Genomic DNA, 23,601 nt, shown 5'->3' on the forward strand with positions numbered 1-23,601 from the left:
GGAGGTTTTGCATGGCCTCTCTAAGATGTCTGACAAATGGCTGGGATAGTGGTGGAGTCCACTGCCCTGCTGTGCACCAAACATCTGAGGGGCATATCAGCAAGCCTTCCCTCGCTTCCTCAGAGTTCCAGGCAAGTCAATGTGGAGACACTGAATGAAGGACTGTGTGGTGTATGTAACCTGTTCCACCTTAAGAGAACTTAAGCCTGGTCCACCTTAAGAAAGGTACTACTTTCTTTGGCTGCTGTATACGTAATACCGGTGGTGACCACACCGGTATATAAGCACAGTGTAATAATATTGTATTCAGTATAGTCCGACCTCCAACCAGTAAAGACCTGTTGAATTTACTCTTGTGGTCTGTGTAGTAATTCTCACTATAACACACAGACTTAACAGTGGCGACGAGTCCGATTCTTACCCTGCTGCAGTAATTTCCACGGCAGCTTCGTCCACAGACAGGACGTCGAAGAGAGGTTTCCACCCTCATCACCTACGGGAAGACATGTCGAGCGGCAGGCATTGAGCAACCGGAGTGCAGAAGACATCCTGACCTCGAAGCCTCCATCAGCGACTGTCAGCTTCTTCTACTACCTCGTGGTGGGTAAGCCGGGCAGCGGCGCGACAGAAAGTCAACCGCGTTGGCTGTACAGACGGGGCTGGGAAGACGGAGGAATAAGGGCGGTGAGGTCGATCGCGACCAGAGATAAGGGCCGGGCCGCTTTCGAGCGAGAGGCGCAGCGCGGGACATCGATCGCGACCGGAGATAAGGGCCGCATTCGGGCTAAAGGCGCAGCGTCTGGGGAAACTGAAGGCGCGAGAGCCGCGGTGAAGCGGAGACAGCGTCGGGGGACGGGTGAAGACCGCCAAGCGTGGGAAAAACGCCATTTTGTGGGCGGAGGACGACGGCAAGAGCGGGAAGCTGCCATCTTAGATAACATTAAAAATCCGATAAATTGCTACGATGCCTAAACATGGGAACATTAATGCCTTCAACAGTGATATAGAAGACTGGGCTATGTATGTAGAACGCATACAAAACTATTGTAAGGCAAATAAAATTCCTGAGACAGATAAAGCACTAACATTACTAAACTTAATGGGTGCGAAGACATACGGGCAATTGAAACACCTGTTATCACCAGATGGACCGGCGGATAAGACGTTCGAACAGATTGTTACTGTCCTAAAAAATCATCTTAGCCCCACGCCGCTGATGCTAGCAGAACGATTTAAATTTTACGATAGAAGACAGCTGCAAAATGAAAGCAATGCTGAATATTTGATGGAATTACGTAAGCTAGCAAAATATTGTCAGTTTGGAACGGGACTGACAGAGGCACTTCGAGATAGATTTGTGTGTGGTTTATTTAAACAGGATACACAAAGGCGACTGCTCGAGGAGAATGAGCTGTCTCTCGAGAAGGCGGTCACTATGGCAGCAGCACACGAGGCTGCAGCGAGAGGCATGGCAGTAATGCAACTACGGCCACCGGAACTCGGTACAAACAAATTGGGTTTGAGTTCTGTCAAATGTTATCGTTGTGGAAAGACAACGCACGATCAGAACCAGTGTTGGTTTAAAAACCAAGAATGCAGAACGTGTGGCAGGCTTGGCCACATAGCTAAAGTATGCCGGTCAGGAAAGAAGACCAGCAATAAAAAGTCACCGCAAGGAAAATATGCAAAGGTACACAAGGTGACAAAGAACAGTTTGACTGAACAGAAGTCAGATTCAGACGCTAGCAGTAATGAACTGGATAGCTTAAGAATACACAACGTTGGTAAGGATACAGACCTCCAGACAATTTGGGTCACTCTTAAGATAGCAGGAGTCCAAGTAAAAATGGAATTGGACACTGGATCGGCATTGACGGTCATGAATAAGAAAGATTACAGAAGGTTATTCCAACATATTCCCTTACAGGATACGGAGATTATATTGAAAACGTACACGGGGCAAAGAGTGTACCCCATCGGAAAAATAGAGGTAGAAGTGGTCCACAAGGGCGAAGGAAGCCAAGTAATGGACTTATATGTGCTACCTGAAGGAGGTCCACCACTACTAGGACGGGAGTGGATTAGGAAAATGAATATGGACTGGCACTCCTTGAAAGCACTAACGGTAGATTCCGGGGAAACAGCTGTCAAACCTAAACGATTGTCCAGAATATTGGATGAGGCTAAAGAGGTGTTCCAGCCTGGACTGGGAACACTGAGAGGAATTACGGCAAACATCAAGATTGATGAACATGCACAACCAAAATTTTTTAAAGCCAGACCGGTACCCTATGCAATGCGACCTGCGGTTGAAGCGGAGTTGGAAGCACTAGAACGTTCAGGGGTACTGTCTAAAGTAGATTGGAGTGAGTGGGCTACGCCCATTGTTCCCATTATGAAACGTCCTGCGAACAATAAGCCAGGAGATCCAGGGAAGGTTCGCATCTGTGGAGATTTCAAGATCACCGTTAATCCGGTGCTTCACACGGTGCAGTATCCGCTTCCACGGATTGAGGATATTTTCGCTTCACTGTCTGGTGGGAAACACTTCACCAAGATAGACCTGGCGCAGGCGTACTTGCAGATGGAGGTTGAAGAAGAGTCACGCCAATACCTCACGATCAACACGCATCGAGGGTTGTACCGGTACAATAGGCTGGTTTTTGGTGTGGCATCGGCTCCAGCAATTTGGCAGAGGGCCATGGAGCAGGTATTACAGGGAATTCCAGGCACACAATGTTACCTGGATGACATTCTGATCACAGTTGATGGTGATGAACAGCATCTCGCTAACTTGGAACTGGTGCTTAACAGAGTGAAAGAGTATGGACTTAGGGTAAATCGGCAGAAATGTGAGTTCTTCCAGAAGCGGATCTCGTACTGTGGTCATGTCATTGACCGGGAGGGGCTTCATAAGTCTCCTGACAAGATAGCGGCAGTTGCAAAGGCTCCCGCTCCGGAGAATGTCTCTCAATTGAGGTCGTTTCTAGGATTAATTAACTACTACCATAAATTTCTGCCAAATCTATCCACGGTGCTGCATCCGTTGAACGCTCTTTTACAGAAAGGGGTACCATGGGACTGGGGCGAAAACTGTAAGAAGGCATTTCGCAAAAGCAAAGAATTGATCACCTCAGGAAGTGTTGGCTCACTTCAACCCGACACTGCCTATTCGGTTGGCTTGTGATGCTTCTCCATATGGTATTGGGGCAGTACTCTCACATAAATTGCCAAATGGCACGGAAAGGCCAGTCGCGTTTGCATCCAGATCATTGACCTCCGCTGAGCGCAACTATGCGCAGATCGATAGGGAGGCCCTTAGCCTTGTATGGGGAGTGAAGAAGTTTAATCATTACCTACAGGGCCAAAATTTCACACTTCTGACGGACCATCAACCGTTGGTGTCCATTTTTAACCCTAAGAAGGGTGTTTCGGTGATGACAGCACAGCGTCTCCAGAGATGGTCTCTTTTCTTAGGGGCACATCAATATCAGATAGAATTCAAAGGTACGAAACAGCATGGCAATGCTGATGGCCTGTCGCGCCTGCCACTACCTGAAGATGAAGACACGATGGAAGTTGACCCTGTTGAGTTATTTCATTCGACCATTATCGAGTGTTTACCTGTCACCAACGCAAGTATTGAAAGAGAAACCAGGAACGACCCGACACTGTCCAGAGTCTACGAGGTGACAGTGAAAGGATGGCCAACACGGGGTGATCCTCTGTTACCGGCATTCTCGGCAAGGCGAGACCAGCTGTCCGTCTGCCATGGTACTTTGATGTATGGGACAAGAGTGATTATTCCTCCCAAGTTAAGGGAAAGAGTTTTAAAAGAACTACATGAAGGTCATCTGGGGGGAGTTAAAATGAAAAGTCTTGCTAGGGCTTACGTATGGTGGCCGGGTATTGACCAACAGATTGAGGAGTTAACAAAAAGCTGCACTGGGTGTCAAAAAGTGCAAAATGCACCTCCGATAGCACCGCTACACCCATGGGAATGGCCTTCAGCCCCATGGCAACGCATACACATTGACTTTGCTGGTCCATTCATGGACTCCATGTTCCTAACCGCGGTGGACGCACATTCCAAATGGCCAGAAGTCATCAAGATGAATACCACTACTTCAGAAAAGACAATTGCGGTGTTAAGAACAATATTCGCAAGGAACGGATTGCCAGAACAGATCTGTTCGGACAACGGACCACAGTTTGTATCGGAAGAATTCCAACAATTCTTAAAGAAGAATGGAGTTAAACATTATACCTCTGCCCCATATCATCCGGCGACAAACGGGTTGGCTGAAAGATTTGTCCAGACATTCAAAAAGGCTATTAAGGCCATGAATGATGATCAGATTCCGCTGCAACACAAGGTCGATAAGTTCCTGATGTCATATAGAAACACTGATCATGCCGTGACTAACCAAAGTCCTGCTATGATGTTTTATAACAGGAGGTTGCGGTCCAAGTTGGACTTGTTAAAACCAAATGTGCGGAGGGAAGTGGAAAACAAACAGTTTCGGCATATTAACAGCAAGACCACTCGAACTTTCGACGTAGGACAACCAGTGATGGCAAGGGGCTATGGAAACGACAAATGGCAGTCCGGAACAATCCGGGTCAGACAAGGACCTCTGATGTACACCGTAGATATTGGTCACATGGGTTCGGGTGGATGCAGAGTGATAGAAGATTTGAAGTTAGGATCAGATCAGCCATGATCTTATTGAATGGTGGAGCAGGCTCGAGGGGCCGATTGGCCTACTCCTGCTCCTATTTCTTATGTTCTTATGTTCTTATGTTCTTATAATGTGATAAGGCGTCATGCGGATCAACTGGTAGAGTCGAGAGCAAGGGTCGGACCCATGGTTGTGACAGAGACAGCTGTGGAAGACGTTCATGAACCTGAAGCATCTACCTCGGCCGAGAACGTATTTGATGATGATGACACCCAATACATTGGCAACCAACTAGAGGAGGCACCTCAACAACAAGAATCAGAGACCACTGAAAGGCGTTATCCAAGCCGAATCAGAAAGCCTCCTGAGAGACTGAACCTTTGAACTGTTATACCTGAAGTTATATATGTATATATGTTATGTTTATTTGGGGATATGACTGTTAAGCTAAAAAGGGAGGATTGTGGTGTATGTAACCTGTTCCACCTTAAGAGAACTTAAGCCTGGTCCACCTTAAGAAAGGTACTACTTTCTTTGGCTGCTGTATACGTAATACCGGTGGTGACCACACCGGTATATAAGCACAGTGTAATAATATTGTATTCAGTATAGTCCGACCTCCAACCAGTAAAGACCTGTTGAATTTACTCTTGTGGTCTGTGTAGTAATTCTCACTATAACACACAGACTTAACAGACTGTAGTTCTTGAGGGACCATCTGGAGCAACCAGATTGCAAGGATACAAGGCAGTATTTCAGAGGGACAAATGCACATTCAGTTGCGGATTTAAGGATTGTTCTGACTCTTTGAGGTCTGTTTCTTCCGCCCCCCCCACTGCCCCCCCAAATTGATCACTAGAAACCAGAATCCTGTTCCCAGTACCAGTGGAGAAGCTGGTTTGCGTGCATCAGGCGCTGCTTCTCTTCATAGTGCTCCCCTGTGGTGCTTCTATCTTCACCTTTGCAGGACAAGGCTGCCAAGGAGCCATGACCAGGACTTGGCCCTTCCTGTGTCCATCTTATGTCATCTGCATTCCAAGAGGCTCATAACATTTTGCTGCAGCTATCTCCATCTCAAACCCCAGGCCCTCAGGTGGCATGTAGAATAAGAGTTAAATAGGGCAGTAAAAAGGTCACATGGTCACTGGGGAGGTACACAGTGACCAAACCAAGTAATGATTTTGTAAATAGTTGCAAAAAATCACTAGAATATTTTTGTAAGGACTGCTTGATGTTTCGTTCTTTTGTATGACAATGGGGAGCCATGAAGGACCTGATGGATTAGGATGTGATGGATTCGGATGTAATGGGTAGCTGTGAAGGACCTGATGGATTAGGATGTGATGGATTAGGATGTGATGGATTAGGATGTAATGGATTAGGATGTAATGGATTAGGATGTGATGGATTAGGATGTGATGGATTAGGATGTGATGGATTAGGATGTGATGGATTAGGATGTAATGGGTTAGGATGTGATGGATTAGGATGTGATGGATTAGGATGTGATGGATTAGGATGTGATGGATTAGGATGTGATGGATTAGGACGTGATGGATTAGGACCTGATGGATTAGGATGTGATGGATTCGGACCTGATGGATTAGGACGTGATGGATTAGGATGTGATGGATTAGGATGTGATGGATTAGGATGTGATGGATTAGGATGTGATGGATTAGGATGTAATGGGTTAGGATGTGATGGATTAGGATGTGATGGATTAGGATGTGATGGATTAGGATGTGATGGATTAGGATGTGATGGATTAGGATGTGATGGATTAGGATGTGATGGATTAGGATGTGATGGATTCGGACCTGATGGATTAGGATGTAATGGATTAGGACCTGATGGATTAGGATGTGATGGATTAGGACCTGATGGATTAGGATGTGATGGATTAGGATGTAATGGGTAGCTGTGAAGGACCTGATGGATTAGGATGTGATGGATTAGGATGTAATGGATTAGGATGTGATGGATTAGGATGTGATGGATTAGGATGTGATGGATTCGGATGTGATGGATTAGGATGTGATGGATTAGGATGTGATGGATTCGGATGTGATGGATTAGGATGTGATGGATTAGGATGTGATGGATTAGGATGTGATGGATTAGGATGTGATGGATTAGGATGTGATGGATTAGGATGTGATGGATTAGGATGTGATGGATTAGGATGTGATGGATTCGGATGTAATGGGGAGCCATGAAGGACCTGATGGATTAGGATGTGATGGATTCGGATGTAATGGGGAGCTGTGAAGAGCAAGGGCTTTACTTGGGCCACAGGGAGGTTAGTGAGAGGAGGCAGACCTTTGATGGGCTGAGATTTCCAAATAATGGTGCTCTATTCAGCTGTGAAGGCGTGTCAAATGAATCTGTCTCTCTGCTGTCTCGCAGCCATTGCCACAACATGTATTTCTTGTTCTTCATAGGCTGGGTCTTCAGCATCAGCAATGTCATCATCAAGCTCTCTGACGTCCTCTGGGACATTTACCATCAGTCCCTTCCTGATTGCAAAATTGTGAACGACCACAATTTGCAAGACAGTGCTTGGCACATACTGGCAGGAACCCCTGGTGACACCAGAACTTTCCTTTGACCATTCCAATGGCTTGCTCAATTCATATTCTTGTCTTCATGTGTCTTTACGTGTGCTTCATTGTAGCGTTCCTCTGCAGCAGTGATGGGCTTTCGAAGAGGCGTCATGTGGCATGAGAGTAGCGGGTTTCCTTTATCACCCAGCAGCCAACCTGGCTTGTGCCACTGCTGTTGAAATAGAACACAAACATTGGACAGCAATGAAAGCATCGTGACAGCTTCCAGCATGTTGTGAATTCACATAAAATGACAGGCACAACTTCTTGCACATAAGCTGCAGATTCAGGGAATGGAAGCCTTTGCGGTTCATATAAATATGGGGGTTTACATTTGTGGCATGTAATACCACATGTGGGTAGTCAATCACAAACATGGGCAATCTGTCAATTCTGAAAAAATTGATGGTCTTCTCAATCATCTGTGTGGGAGCACTGTTGGATTGCATAAATTGAGTTGCCCTGGCAAAGAGGGCATTGGTGACTTGCCTGATAGAGGAGTGCACAGCAAATTGGCTGATCTGGCAATAGTGCCATGGCTCCCTGGAAAGAGCCTATGGCAAAAAAGTTGTGCTGTGGTCTCTTTCTCTGCCACAGTCAGAGCTGTCCACGCATTGATCTTGGTAGCAGATCTAGCAGTAGGAATGAGGAGCTCCTTCAAAACTTCATAGCAGCCTCTTGAGACAGAGCATCTGGAAAAGGTGTTATTTGAGCCAATCGGGCGTAAGTGTGATACACTTGTGAGTGCAACAATGGCGGTAATTTTGACTTTGTGCAATAGTATAAAACAGGCGATAGCGAATCGGTGTCCCTTTTTACACCCCTTCCAATTTTTATTTCCATTGACCTTCATGACTCAACTGCTCACTGCCTTAACCAGCTGAGCCATTAGGAGAGCTTGCTATTACAGTTGCAGCTAATTCACACTCCCTGCCTGAGCTGGCAACTTGTTCTACAGGTTGATGTCCCTCTGCAAAAAGAAAGCCCCCTGACCTCGAATCTAGTCTATTTTTTCTAGAGTGTAAAGACCCACCTCTCTAAGTCTATCATGATAACTAAGGGCTTTTAAAATAGACATCAACCTAGTGACCTCCTATGAACCTTTAATCCCCTCAACCAACATTAGTAAAAAAAACTGATTATCTGGTCATTTATCTAATTGCTGTTTGTGTGGAATCTTGCAGTGTGCAAATTGTCTGCCATGTTTCCCTACATTATAACCATGACTACACTTCAACAGTACCTCATTAGCTGTGAAATGCCTTGGGATGTCTTGAAAGGTGTTATTTACATGCAAGTTCTTACTTTCTGTAAACATGCGCTGCTGCACGTTGCCGTCTACAGGCAGTACCAGAGATACGGGTTTCACTATACTCCAGACTGTGAGGATGGCTGCTCCATGTCCTTCCTGACTGAATTGATGAGGCTGTAGTTCAGTTGGCTGATTTGGTCTTTCCTGGAGAGTTGGGTCTCATTTACTGAGGCTCTAAGGACATTGTTTTGCTGTAAAGTGCCCAATAACCCTCCTTTGTTCCTGATGCCTTTAATGTCCACATTTGTCATGTTTATTCCTGCACCAGAAACGCTGGTGGGATTTTGTTTTCATGCAGTTGATTAATTGCAGCCATTAATGTTCTCGGGGGTTTACTCGGGACTCATGGAATTCCTAGATGAATGCCTGCAAGGCATGGCAGCATGTTAAAAACCTTGGCTGATTCCCCTGCCCCCCCCCCCCCCCCCCCCCGTACTACCAGGAGCACTAACTCCAATTGGGGTGCTCTAACACAATCCCAGTTATTTTTAACTGAAGTAATTTGTTCCAAGGTGCTATTTAAACATGATGAGTATACTAATGACTAGACACTCAATGTGCAGCAATTAAAAAAAGTAAAGAAATCATAAAATGGAGAATAAATGCTGCTGCAAATGCACAATGATTGTCATGGGCACTCTAAATTCTCCATCCACTTTTTGACACGTTCCAGGTCATTGTGTCCCTTACTCTGATTTGCTTGTTTCAGTTCTTTTAATTGGCAGGTTAACTTTTCAGGGAAAACCGCTCTCTCAGATGTCTGTACCTGTACCGGTAGCGATCAATAGGCTCCAGATACGGGACATTCGCCAAATTGACTGGTTAGCAATATACTTGTCCCACGATTGTCTCGCAAGAGAATTATTTGGCAACCAAACACCTTAATGCCACACTTGGAATCTTTTGTCAATGCACAAGTGGAATAGTCACTTTCATTGCCCCATCTTAAGCCCTCTGAACTCCCAGGATCAGAGATAAATCTTGTTCATTACTGTGCAAATTAAGTGAGACAGCTTTGGAAGTATAACACCCTAACTATGCTGGCTTTGAATAAGTATATTACTTAAAAGTGTAATGAAGTTCAGACATATAATTTATGTGAGGGATTCATTCATTGCTCAATATTTTGTTCTTTACTCAAATAGTTGCATATCTAAAGCTGTCCTATATTTGTATTCATTAACCTGAGGGTATTGTAGCAATGGGGCACTTCCCTCCCCCTGAATAATTTTTGCACATTGTTCATATCAAACTCTTCTGGGTCAGGTATAATACTGCAAGGTAGAGTAAAGCTGGCTCTGTTCTGCTGAGATATGCTTGAAACCCAACCTCACTAGTGCAAGTCCCATTTCCAACACAAATTAATCATTGCAGCCTCCCCAGTGCTGGTCTCTGAATAAAACTTAACAATGTTTTCTTACTTAAACTGAAAAGTCTAGTCGAATTTGGAAGAGGTCAAGCTTTCCGAGAACTGTTCCATCTGCTTATCTCCATTTTGCTATCGGAAACATATTATTCTCTAATCCCGTTGGAGCAGCCCATTTATTTGGAATTGAGCCCAGTTCTTAATGAATCAATGAATACATCAAACATGGCCGTGGTCAATTAAGTAGAGGAGCTGTTGGGGGAATGTTGGCAAATAGTGTCGGAAAATATAGTGCAGTATCCAACATACACATTAGGTTAGCTGATCAATAGGAACAACTGAGTTATAAAACATGGATTTTGTTGGCAAGATGCAATAACTGCCAGCTGTATAAAAGTATAATGTCCATTTCTATTGAGCTCTGCTTATTGAAGGAATATCCAAATAAATCCAATTTAAATCCATCCATGCTTGATATTTGCCTCATTTGTTCCAGTTGTTACTTGTTAGTTCAGATTTATTCAGTGTCTGATAAAACAGGAATGTAGGGTGACTGAGATTATAATAATGACAAATCTGTTGTAAACGTACACTCCTGTTGGGTTGATAACCTTCCTTCATTTAAGTGCTTTTGTGTTTAAGGGTTGCATCAAGGTTAGACCAGGTAAGGTGTTTAAATAAGATATTCATGGTCTTACTATTGTAAGTTAGCAATTTTGTTCTTTTAACTTTTTGGTCTTGTATTCTAATTTTACAATGATACCTTTTTGATGATGCATGCCTGCGTTGGTTTGCGTACGCCTGCGTTGGTTTGTGTATGCCTGCGTTGGTTTGCATGCGACTACGTTGGGTTGCATATGCCTGCGTTGGTTTGCGTATGCCTGCATTGGTTTGTGTATGCCTGCGGTGGGTTGAGTACGCCTGCGGTGGGTTGAGTACGCCTGCGTTGGGTTGCGTATGCCTGCGTTGGGTTGCGTATGCCTACATTGGTTTGCGTGCGCCTGCGTTGGGCTGCGTACGCCTGCGTTGGGCTGCATACGCCTGCGTTGGGTTGCGTATGCCTGCGTTGGGTTGCGTATGCCTGCGTTGGGTTGCGTATGCCTGCGTTGGGTTGCGTATGCCTACATTGGTTTGCGTGCGCCTGCGTTGGGCTGCGTACGCCTGCGTTGGGCTGCATACGCCTGCGTTGGGTTGCGTATGCCTGCGTTGGGCTGCATACGCCTGCGTTGGGTTGCGTATGCCTGCGTTGGGTTGTGTATGCTCTCTGAAGCTGGAGGCTACTGCCTTTCCCTCATTGAACAAGTTAAAATCGCCACTAACAGTGATTTATACTGCAAGTTTAAAGTTGGTACAAAGAAGCTTGGCTTTGTACCTGCACTAAAGTTGTGCCGTGTAAATTGGGTGTGAGGTCCCAAACTGATTTTGAAGCCAAGAGAAGTGCGACTCCCTCCATTTTGCTCCAGGGTCAAGATAGGCTCAGACTCTGGCTACATTTATACTGTAACTGCAGCATCAGTGCGACATTAAGCTGCTTCACATCGGCCCAGAAATTTGGGTTGGAGGCTTCCCGCGGGTGTAAGCCTCCGACCTGCACTTACCTAGCGTGCCGGCTGTTGAGCTGTGGACCTGTGTGGGATTCCGATCCTGGACCTCCTCCAACTGCCGGCGCGCAGTGCTTGCATATCCCAGGAGCGCAGTTAGTTCGAAGCGTCCCCTGGGATCACGTGGGCCATGGAGAGCCAATGGTAGCAGGGAAATGCCCATTCATAAAATTGACAGGAAGAGCTGTCAAAACTATATACTAATATGCCCCAAAACATAACTAAAACTTCAAATAATTTTTTTTTTAACTCACATTTTTAAAATAACTATAAATTACATAAAATAACTATTTTAAACAATAATTTAAATTTTTGAAAAAATTTATTACGTTTTCTAACAGGGCTAAAAATAAACTTACCTTTCTTTAAAGTATTTAAAAATAATAAACCTGTGGGAAAAAATGTTTTAATTTTAATTAATTCACCACTTACCTTGTTAAAAGCAGGCCTTGCGCCTGCTTTTTAAAAGTGTAACTGCTGGAGACTTACCCTCCCGGAGAAACCTGCAAAAAAACCGGAAGTTCCAGGCGCACGTGCTGCCTCTCCAGCGCAGGCGTTCGACCTCTGAAGCCCTTCCTTTAAGGGGATGGAAGTTCCGGTTTCCCACGCATGCGCAGTGCATGCACGAAACCAGCACTTTCGTTAGGCCTACGGTTGAGTACCCAGCCCGTACTCACCCGTGGGGACCCGAAGTTCTGGGCCGACAGTTGCAGTGTAAATGCATCCTTAAGAGCATTTTTTATAAATTGGACACTGCCACTGATCTAAATGATGAGTCAATAATATTTTGCTGATCTTAATCTCTTAAAGTGACCATGCTCAGAAATCTAAATGTAATTTTTGAGCAGTCTTAGGGGGAAAAATCCGGTTGCTTTGTGCCTCCCGTTAGCGCCCGAGCGCGGCGATGTTAGCGCCGCTCGTGAAATTGACCAGTCATTTTGTGGCGGCGCTGAACACTACCGCCACGATCTCCTGCGCCCGCAGATCATGACGTCAGTCAAGCGTGCAGCGTCCCGGACTGGATATTGAGTCGCGCCCCCTGCCTCAGCGCCTGCCGCTAGGAACAACAGGTAGAGGGGAATGTTTTCAAGTTGGGAAGGGTCTGGGGGAGCGCTATTTAAAGGCGGGCGCATCCTGCCTTTTCTTGTCAGCAAAATTTTTGGTTTTAACGCTGTCCTAAGGAATTTTGGCCCTCAGCACCACTTTTGAGGTTCCTAAGTGCCGAGCTCTTTCCGTGGGCCTATCCATTAGTGCTTCCAACACAATTGCTTTTGAGGTCTCTCCAGGCCGAGATTCAAGGCTGCAATGAGGAGGGTGTGGCTGGCCAGCAGGATGGCCCCTCCCCTTTAAGAACTGGACAGCGCCAGTCTGTCTGGCTTCCATGGTAACTGACATCGCCTGAGCTTCGGTAGCGTTCTGAGGTAGCGCCTCACTCCCTGACATTTGCGCCTTAAGAGAGGTGTGTAGCGCCTGATTTAACCCTCAAATCACCTCCGGGGGGGATAGAGGCGAATTTTGCAGTTGGCCAATATTAGTGGCCCAAAATGGGCGATACCGAATTTTTCCCCCTTTAGTTTTTATTTCATAGGGTCAGATTTTCAGTGTGCCGTGTGTTATGTATTGTGTGTTCTATTGTGTGTTCTCCTCCCACCTGTGGTGGCGCTGTCACAGGAGATAAATGGTTGGGTGTTCTCTGTTAAGTTTAGCTCTCTTTGTTCGGAACTTTCCAGAACTTCCTTTCCTTCCAATAAAGCACTTCATGTTTGAATCTCTGAGTTCTGAGTCCTAAATTGTGTCTAGGTAGAAAGGTACCGACACAACAAGTGACAACGAGGAGTGGATGAATCTGCGTACGTTACGGGTGCAGTGAGTAAACAGAAAATTTTATTTGAAACGTGAGATGGCTACTATATTAGGAAACATCGGTGATTTTGATGAAAATGTGGAGCAATGGAGCGCTTATACAGAACGTTTTAACTATTTTGTGTTGGCGAATGCAGTGGCAAATGAAAAGGTCGTGCCTACCTTTTTGAGTGTAATCGGACCGAAGACATTCAATTTACTTCGCAGCCTCGTGCAACCAGATAAGCCAGGAACTAAAACATATAAGCAACTAGTGGAAATTCTTGGAGCACATTTTTCACCAAAACCTCTGGTTATTGCTGAGAGATTTAGATTTCATAAACAGAATCAAGAGGAGGGGGAATCAGTGACGATGTTTATTGCTGCTTTAAAAAGGTTGTCGGAACACTGCCAGTTCAAGGAGGTGCTGAATGACACCATTAGAGACAGACTTGTGTGTGGTCTGCAAAATGCAGCCACACAGAAGCGCCTTCATACTAAGGACAACCTTACTCTTGAAAAGGCCATTGAAGTTAGTGTCTCCATGGAGATGGCGAAAAAGGAGGCTCACCAGTTGAGTTCAACAGGGAGAGTTCACAAGGTGTCGTCTGAGCCTAAAGGTGCGCGGAACGGCACATGTTACCGTTGTGGGAAAACGGGCCATCGCGCTAATGACTGCTGGTGTACAGAGCTGGAATGCCGAAATTGTGGCAAAAAGGGTCACATTGAACGCGCCTGTAGAGGTAAAAAAAGAACAGACAGAGCTGGGAAGCATGGAAGCAAAATGTCTGTATTTGGACAAGAGAGGAAAAAGAGTGTTCATTCAGTGCAGTATGATGGAACAAGCAAAACAGAAGGGAGCGACACCTCTGAGGAGAAAGAGGTGCACATACTGACGGTTGCAGGTGATTTAAATGGCTACTGGGTGTCACCACTGGTGGAGGGACAATCAGTGCGGATGGAGGTGGACACAGGTGCAGCTGTGTCCCTTGTTTCAGACACTGTCTACAACAAAATGCTAAAGCATCTTACCCTTCAGCCAACAAACATTGTGCTAAAGACGTATACCGGCGAACCTGTGGCCATGAGAGGCGTCATTGAGGTGACAGTTAAATTGAACGGACAGACTGCAAAACTGCCACTATATGTGGTAAAGGGAAATTACCCATCGCTACTGGGACGTGCGTGGATAGAGAAAATCACGCTGGACTGGCCTGCAGTCCGCATGATGTCGAAAGGGGAGTCAGGTCTGACTGCAGCGTTAAACAAACATGCAGAACTCTTCAATGGGGAACTTGGGAGCATGAAAAAGATCAGCGTGAGACTGGACATTAAACCTGACAGCAAGCCGAAGTTTCACAAAGCCCGACCTGTACCCTATGCAATTAGGCCAAAAGTTGAGGCTAACTTGGAGGGCTTAATCGAGAATGGAGTCCTGGAGCCTGTGAGCGTGAGCAAATGGGCCACACCCATTGTTCCTGTCCTGAAAAAGGATGGATCTGTTCGAATCTGCGGGGATTTTAAAGTGACTATTAACCCGGTGCTGTCTGCGGAACAGTACCCTCTTCCCCTCATTGATGATCTTTTTACTGGCTTGGCCGGAGGGCAAAAGTTCAGCAAAATAGACTTATGCCAGGCTTATCTACAAATGCATGTCGATGACAAATCAAAGGAGCTGCTGACAATTGTGACACACAAGGGGCTATACAGGTACTGCCACCTTCCATTTGGAATTACGTCGGCCCCTGCTCTATTCCAAAGGGCAATGGATCAGATTTTGAGTGGACTGCCAGGAGTCCAGTGCTACCTGGACGACATCCTTGTCACTGGGACAAATGAGGAGGATCATCTTCTGAACTTGGATGCGACACTACAACGACTGAAAGAGTATGGACTCGGAGTTCGTAAAGACAAATGTGAATTCTTTCAGTCTTCAGTTGAGTACCTGGGGCATGTGATTGACGCTACTGGCCTGCATAAGGCGCCGTCAAAGGTCAAGGTGATCGTGGAGGCCCCAGCAGCCCAGAATGTGAGCCAGTTACGTTCATTTCTGGGGCTACTTAACTACTATGGGAAGTTTATTCCAGACTTAGCAACATTGCTGAAGCCGTTACATCAGTTGTTATGTCAAGGCAAAACATGGAAATGGACTGAACTGTGCAACGAAGCTTTCGCCCAAGCAAAGAAAGCATTGCTGAAATCGGAGGTCCTGACACACTTTGACCCAAAGCTACCCATGCAGCTAGCATGTGATGCATCACCATATGCTGTGGGAGCAGTCATATCCCACATCATGCCTTCGGGTGAAGAGAAACCTATCGCCTTCGCATCACGCACCTTGAACAAGGCCGAGAGTAACTATGCGCAAATCGAGCGCGAGGCCTTGGGAATCATTTTTGGAATTCGAAAATGTCATCAGTACCTGTTTGGGAGAAGGTTCACACTCCTGACGGACCACCGTCCATTGACTTCAATCTTCGGGCCCCACACCGGAATTCCGTCTCTCGCTGCAAGCAGGATGCAAAGGTGGGCTTTACTGTTGTCAGGACACACATACGACATCAAATATCGCAAATCAGACTTGCACGGCAACGCAGACGGTCTCTCGAAGCTGCCCTTGCCTGTTACTCCCCCAGAGCCTCGTCAGATAGACATCTTCTACTTTAGACAAGTGGAGGGAGCACCTGTCACTGCAGTTCAGGTGCGAAGGTACACCCGTAACGATCCAGTCCTGTCTGAGGTAATGGACGATGTCATTCGAGGGAGAGCTATAGGAGATTCTCCTAGTTTGAAACCTTACGTTTCAAAAAGAAATGAGCTCTCCGTCCAGGCAGGTTGTATTCTTTGGGGACGCCGTGTCATCATTCCGCCACCTCTGAGGGAACCTATACTGCAACAACTTCATACAGGCCACAGTGGGATGGTTTGGATGAAGGAAATGGCAAGAAGCTACTTCTGGTGGCCAGGTCTCGATGGGAATATTGAGGAGAAAGCCAAAACATGTTCCCCATGTCAAAGGGTCCGGAATGTTCCACAGCTGGCAACCCTACACCCCTGGGATTGGCCTGCAGAAGTGTGGCAGCGAGTACATGTGGACTTCGCCGGTCCTTTCGAAGAGAAGGTGTTTATGGTGGTTGTGGACGCTCATAGCAAGTGGCCGGAGGTCGCTGTGATGAGGTCTACCACGACAGAGAAAACAATTGAGAAACTTGGTGAGATGTTCAGCCGTTATGGCTCACCGGAACAACTCGTAAGTGACAACGGTCCACAATTTGTATCACAGGAGTTTGCAACCTTCCTGCATGTGAATGGTGTCCAACACATCAGGTCTGCGCCCTATCATCCCTCTACTAACGGCCAGGCAGAAAGGTTGGTGCAAACTTTGAAGCACGCCTTGAAGGCATCGCAAGGTCAGGGCTCAATCCACCAACGTCTGAACAGGTTCCTGTTGTCCTACAGGAACGAGCCGCATGCCACAACCAAAACTTCCCCCGCTTCGCTCATGATGAAGAGGCAGTTGCGGACAAGTTTTGACTTACTCAAACCTCCAAGGGCAGAACAGGTTGTCCATTGTCAACAACAAGCTCAAGTTGAAAAGAGAGAGAAAAGAGCCAAGGAGAGACGGTTTCACCCTGGAGAGCACGTCCTAGCTCGAAACTACAACACTGGACCGAAATGGGTTCCTGCTACGGTGATCGCACAGACGGGCCCTGTGTCTTACATGGTTGAGACTGCTGAGGACGTCGTCTGAAGAAGACACACAGATCAACTGTTGCTAGGAGCAGAGACAGCCACAGAGGCTCCAACGGCTGGTTGGCCTGAACTGTTTCCGGATGATACCGCAAACCAGCATCCTTTGCCACAGTGCTCTTCTCCAACACAGGAAGTCAAAGAGACTGTTCCACCTGTGCAAACTCCTGACTTTCGACTGACACAGGCACCTTCTCCATCCAGGCCTGTGTCAATGCCTACTGCTGTGGAAGCCAGCGATGACCGCCGGTATCCTGTCAGAGAGCGGCGGCCTCCAAGACGTTTGGATCTGTAGGCTTAGTGACATACCCACAAGACTGGGGCAGAATAAACCCCAGGGTAAAGTCAGGGTTTCAGGCAGTCTACCTCTACCCTAGGTTCGTTGAGTGCATTGAAAGTAACTTACCTGTTGAGGAATAATGTGGACCTTCCACTTAAGAGGGGAGGAAATGTTATGTATTGTGTGTTCTATTGTGTGTTCTCCTCCCACCTGTGGTGGCGCTGTCACAGGAGATAAATGGTTGGGTGTTCTCTCTTAAGTTTAGCTCTCTTTGTTCGGAACTTTCCTGAACTTTCTTTCCTTCCAATAAAGCACTTCATGTTTGAATCTCTGAGTTCTGAGTCCTAAATTGTGTCCAGGTAGAAAGGTACCGACACAACACTGTGAGGCGGTCTTTCAGGCGTGCGGGGGGCAAAAATCCCGAATTCGGGGGTCCCGACACCATCCCGCCCAAAACCCGCCTCCACATAAATTTCAAATGAGGTGGGTACCCACCCCGCACTGGGACCCGCCGACCCGAGGCGGGAAGGGATTAGTGCCAATTAACTGCCTGTTAACAGGTAGTTAACAGGCAGTTTTTAGCCTAATCCCTATTTTGAGGGGTGTTGTGTGGGATTCCCGATGGCTCCAAACCATGCCAGGTTAGAGCAGGCGGGCCGTCAGGTTGACAGACTTGGAGGGTCGCGATGTCGGTGTTCAGGTGAGTGATGGGTGCATGAGTGCAAAGGTAAGTGTGTTTGGTGTGTTTAAAGTGTGTAAAGAAGTTTAAATTACTTGTACTTACCGTAACAGCCTTTCTTCCTCTAGGCGTCGGGAGTCCATCACTCAGCCGGAGCTGAAAGCTGAATGGCTGCGATCTGTCAAAAGTGACAGCCTTCAGCTTCCAGTGCCGGTGAGAGTTCTAACTGAGTCTGCGTAGAAGGACTCAGGTTAGAAGTCAGACTGTCAGTGTTTGACAGCTTCAAACAGCTGGGAAACACTGATATTTCATCTGTCAACACGTCTTGACAGATGAAATTTCAGTCTGTGACATCACCTGTTGCTAGGTGGCCCTTAATTGGCCTGCTGAGCTCGCCCAGCGGGCTCAACAAGGTCAATCAAGGGAAAATCGCGTGGATTGGCCGGACGTCGATGGAGGCGGGACTAAAACCCGAAAGTTGTAGTCCCGCCTCCTTCCCGACTGCTGAATGAAAATCCAGCCCATAGATTCTGTTGTCCAGACAGATTATTAAAGTGCATCTGTTTTTATAATCTTCCATGGTCGCAATGAAAACTGTGGCTGTGAGATTAATTTAACTGTGAGGCTTGCGAGTAAGACTGGATATTAAAAGTAATGGACGAAAGCATCCTGTGTGAGCAGCACAGTATTAACAACCATCTAGGTGTTGCAGCTGTACTCTGCTTGTAATATTAACTGTGCAAATGCAATCATTTGCCACTGGTAGCTTCTGCATACAAATTAATTCGCTAGAATTGTGTTAATTCAGGAGCAGAACTGGAAGCAAAACACAAGCTTAAACACAGAGTCTAGCTTAGCTTATATGTTGGTTAAAATGGCAGACATAGCAACACTAATAAGAATGTTATTTTTGTGAGTCAGAACGCAGTGTGTTACAGAATTGATAAAAAGCAAGGACATATAAGGTTGGCTGAAATTGTGCCTAACCCGTTTGAGAATACTGGACAGATGGGACAAAAAAGTCAATAAAACACTGCAGAAGTAAAGAGAAGTAGAAGAATATGAAAAATGGTTTTCTGATCTAAAAAAAAGCATGATTTGGCTGACAATAGCAAGTGCAACAAAAAAAACTGCTAAAGGCAGAACTGTGTGCTGCTGCGCCCCTCCCCCGCCACACACAATTAAAAACAAAAGCCTCACCGCTCTTAAAAAATATTTCAGCACCAACAGTAATGTTATCTGCTCGTGCCGATTTTTCAATTTTGAAGCACACCCTGTTCTAAACTCAGGTTACACGATTTGTTATAAAAACAGAAAATGCTGGAAATACTCAGCAGGTCAGGCAGCATCTGTGGAGAGAGAAACAGAGTTAACGGGTTTGATTTTACCAGGCCCGAGGAGGCAAGGTTGGAGGCGTGTGAGTTGTCAAAATCGCAAAAAATGGTGGCCAGGCCCGATCCCGCCTCCGAGCAATTTTCCCATGTTCGTGTTTTCAGACCCTGTTTCCATCCCGCCTCCAAGAGGTGGGATAGGCCCTTAACAACCACTTAATTGCCTCTATAATTTTGAGAGGCCTTTCTGATTTTTAGACATTTCCTCTGTGCTACACGCCTCCTCTGGAACATCCCAGTGAATCCTGGCAGCCTCACAAGTGGATAGCTTACTAATGTAACAGCTGCAGCTCCACCATTAAAAAGGGGTTTTCACCAATGTTCATTTTCTGGTGGCAGAACTTTGTTGTCTCAGGTCTGGGGGATCTTTAAGCAGGCATACTCATTGTTGTGGAAGTTTGGAGCCTGAAACCCATCTCCAGTGTGACCTCCTGGGAAACCCCTCTCCCCACCTTGACTGAGCGCTTCCTCAACTGAGGTATATAGCAGAAGCATGGGAACCATTTAATTCCTTTCCTCCTGGACATCAGATTCGGACGAAGACCAGCCGCGGCAGCAGCAGACCCATGAGCAAGAGCAGCAACAACAACAACTGCAACAACAGGAGCGCCAAGCTGCTGCTCACCCACCTGAAGCTGCACAGGTCAGAAGGCGCCAATGCGCATCCACATTGCTATCCGGGATGCAAGGGGCGCACTCGTTGGCCAGATTTGCTTAGCCTGCACAGTCAAACACTTTTGCCTCGCACCTTCTTACCAGATCATCGACAATAGACAAGAACCTGCGGATTCCTATCATTCTGACCACCGTACTGACAATTGCAAGTCGCCCTAAGCCCTCAATGTGGACGTCCCATTTGCAAAATGACACAGGCCACAACTTCAACAGTTTGCCATCAAATCTGTTTATGATACCATGACAAGGATGGCTGGTCAAAACACAATATATCACAACACCTAAATGACTACCCTTGTGACTACTTGTGCTTTATCTTCCTCTTACACGTGCTCCTACGTGGTGCTTCCCCTGTGGCTTCAGCAGATGTGGTGGCCCCTTGCTCACTTTCTTGCTCCTGTCTCAACACCTTTGGCTGGCGTCCTCTGGGGTTGCGAACCTGTAAGGGCTCAGCAACAGTCTGCTGCTCCTACGGCTCTGCAGGAGCTGAGACGCCCATCTCAGTTGGGTGAGGACTCTGGTGGGGCTCTGACCGAGGGCTTTTGCAGTGGCATGGTCTTCTGAGTGCTTGGTGAGGAGCCCCCACTTCCTTGTTGTCTGCCACCAACATCCCTCTCATGGGTCAGCCCCACTTCAGAGCTAGCAAGTGGCTTGACAGCACTTTGCTGCACTGCAGGGGGGCCATGAGGACCCGTTTCTGCACTGGAAGTCCTACTCCAGAGGACTTCCATGAAGGTCTGGTTTGTATGCTCAATAGCTGACCATCGCTCCTCAAGAGATGTCATTCTATTCTTAACAATGACCATGTTTTCAAGACCCTGGCGACTAAGCTCCTCCATGGCCACAGCCACCCTCTCCTCTACGGTAGCCAGCCTTACCACGGAGGTAGCCATCCTTACCACGGAGGTAGCCATCCTTTCCACGGAGGTTGCCATCCTTTCCACGGTGATGCATTCATGCGCCAATGCCTCCACAAAGGCTCTGCTCATGGTCGCTATGGACTCCTCCATTCATTCCACACTCGCAGCGACCCTGGAGACAAAACCTGCCAGAGACACTTGCACCTGTTCCTGAAGTTCCAGCAGCCCTTTCCTTCTGGATGAAGCCGGAGGCACAGGGTCGACATGCAGCTGAGCCGAGCTGACAGAGTCCTGCGCCCTCCGACGAGGACTCTCCACTGCTGTCCCTGTCTCTACCATCTGCTGATGCTCACTTGTGATACACCAGGTAACAACACTACTCTATCTCGCGAAGGTCCCACCGAGGTGTGAGTATCTGCGCTGGTGCTGGGTACGATGAATTCTGCTGATGCTGCACCCTCAGAGGTTGCAGCTTCCTCTGAGGAGTCTGGAGGCTCAGGCTGTTACTCCTGGACAGTAGGGATGGGGGCTTTCGATGGTCCTGTGGGGGACTAAAGCAAAGAGTTAGAGATGTGATGTAAATGTTACATGCACATTGAATAGTGCAGATGATCATAAGTCAATCTGTTAGGGCATCAGAATCATTATCAGTAGCTCATGTAATGTCAATGAGAGAGATGCCAAACTATTCTGTCACCAGCTTGCTGTGATGCGACCTTCTGTCCGTCCCCCACTTGGAAATCGTCCTCGATCCCGGTGATTTCCAGGGCCGTCTCCACCCAGGCGGTGAGCTGGGCTACTGAGGGTGGCCCTCCTCATGTCATGGCTCTTTCCCTCTTATTATGGGCTCTCTTTTCCTGCAATGAGGGACGCAAGTGGAGTTTGAGTGAGTGTAGAGATTACATAGCATAGATGCTTAGAAGGAGAGAAAGGGCCCTCCCTGTGTGTTGTAAGTTGTTGTCATTGCATCACAGTGATAGGGAGTGTGAGGGCTGCATGGTCGAATAGTTAAGTGAATGTGACCATAGAGAGAGAGGGAATGGGTAAGGGTGCAGAGATGTAAGTGTCAATTGGGATGTGGAGGAAGAGGTTGGCAAAGCAGAATGCTGGTGAAGAGAGGCGATGGGGATCAGATTGAGGGTGATGGGAAAGTCATACTCACTTTTCCTGTGCGGAGAAGGTCATGAAACCTCCTCCTGCATTGCAGCCAGGTTCTGCGGCTCATCAAGATGGAGTTGACCTCTTTGGCCACTTGTAGCCACACAGCTTTAGTCTGCTGGGGTGGTTTTTTTCTCCCTGAGGAAGGGAACAGCACCTCCTTATTCGATCTTGCTCCCTCCATCAGAGCTTGGTGGGAGGGCTCATCAAAGCATGGAGCACACTTTGGCCTACTGGTGGACATAGTCGATCAATGAATTCCTTACTACAATCCCCATAAAGTTTGCAGTCTCCAGAAGAAGCAAGGCTGCTTGCAGGCCTTAAATCCAGCAGCATTGATGACGTCATCGGAGGCGACTTTCTGGATGAAAAGACTCATTGGCCAGTGGTTCTCACGCAGAAAATCAATTGCCCAATTAGGGGAATATCCCACTTTTTTCCCCACTTCACTTTGGAGTCGGGGTCCTGACACGAATGCCACCTGACACGCCCCAGCCCGCCCACATTGGCAAAATCGAGCCCAACGTTTCAGGTCAATGACCTTTCGTCAGAGCTTACACAATTTGTCGCCTCTTTTCATCATTCCACTCTCCCCTCCATCTTTTTCACTTTTCTCTATTGCCTGGCATGAGGGGATGAATTTACATCACGCAAAGGGCTGCTTGCTCGCTAACTGGCCAGGAGATGGTTCACAAGCATTTTCGTTCTGTCTGTCTCTCTCTGTCTCTGTCTCTTTCTTTCTTTCTTTGTGTTTCTGCCTCTTTTTGTCTTGCTCAGCCTCTGTGGTTCTCTCTCTCTCTCTCTCTCCTTGTTCTCTCTCTCTGTCTCTTTATATATGTGTGTGTCTCCCTCTCTCTCTCTCTCATTCCCACTCCCACCCCCCGCCACCCGCATGTAGAATTCTTGGCAGAGACTAACTACACATACTTGGGCTTAAAAATCAGTTCTACGGGAAATTTTCATCTGGCTGTGAATGAACTGAAAGAGAAAGCAAGAAGGGCTTTCTATGCCATTAAAAAATCAATCCAAATAGAAATCCCAATTAGCATTTGGCTCAAAATTTTCAAATCAGTAATTGAACCAATTGCACTCTATGGCAGTGAGGTGTGGGGACCGCTAACACAACAAGAATTTGCAAAATGGGACAAACACCCAATTGAGATCCTACATGCAGAATTCTGTAAAAGTATCCTCCGGACTCAAAGGAAAACCGTAAACAATGCATGCAGGGCAGAACTAGGCCAATATCCATTAATAATCACTATCCAAAAAAGAGCCACCAAATTTTGGAAACACCTAGAAATGAGCAACCCCCAATGCTATCATTACGAAGCCCTGAAATGCCAAGAGAGGACCATAAAGAAGAATACCCTCAGTCAACTAGTCCTGGGACTCAGTG

This window comes from Somniosus microcephalus, chromosome 18 (assembly GCF_052327205.1).
Source record: "Somniosus microcephalus isolate GS21.2 chromosome 18, FLI_Smic_1.0, whole genome shotgun sequence".
NCBI lineage: Eukaryota > Metazoa > Chordata > Chondrichthyes > Squaliformes > Somniosidae > Somniosus > Somniosus microcephalus.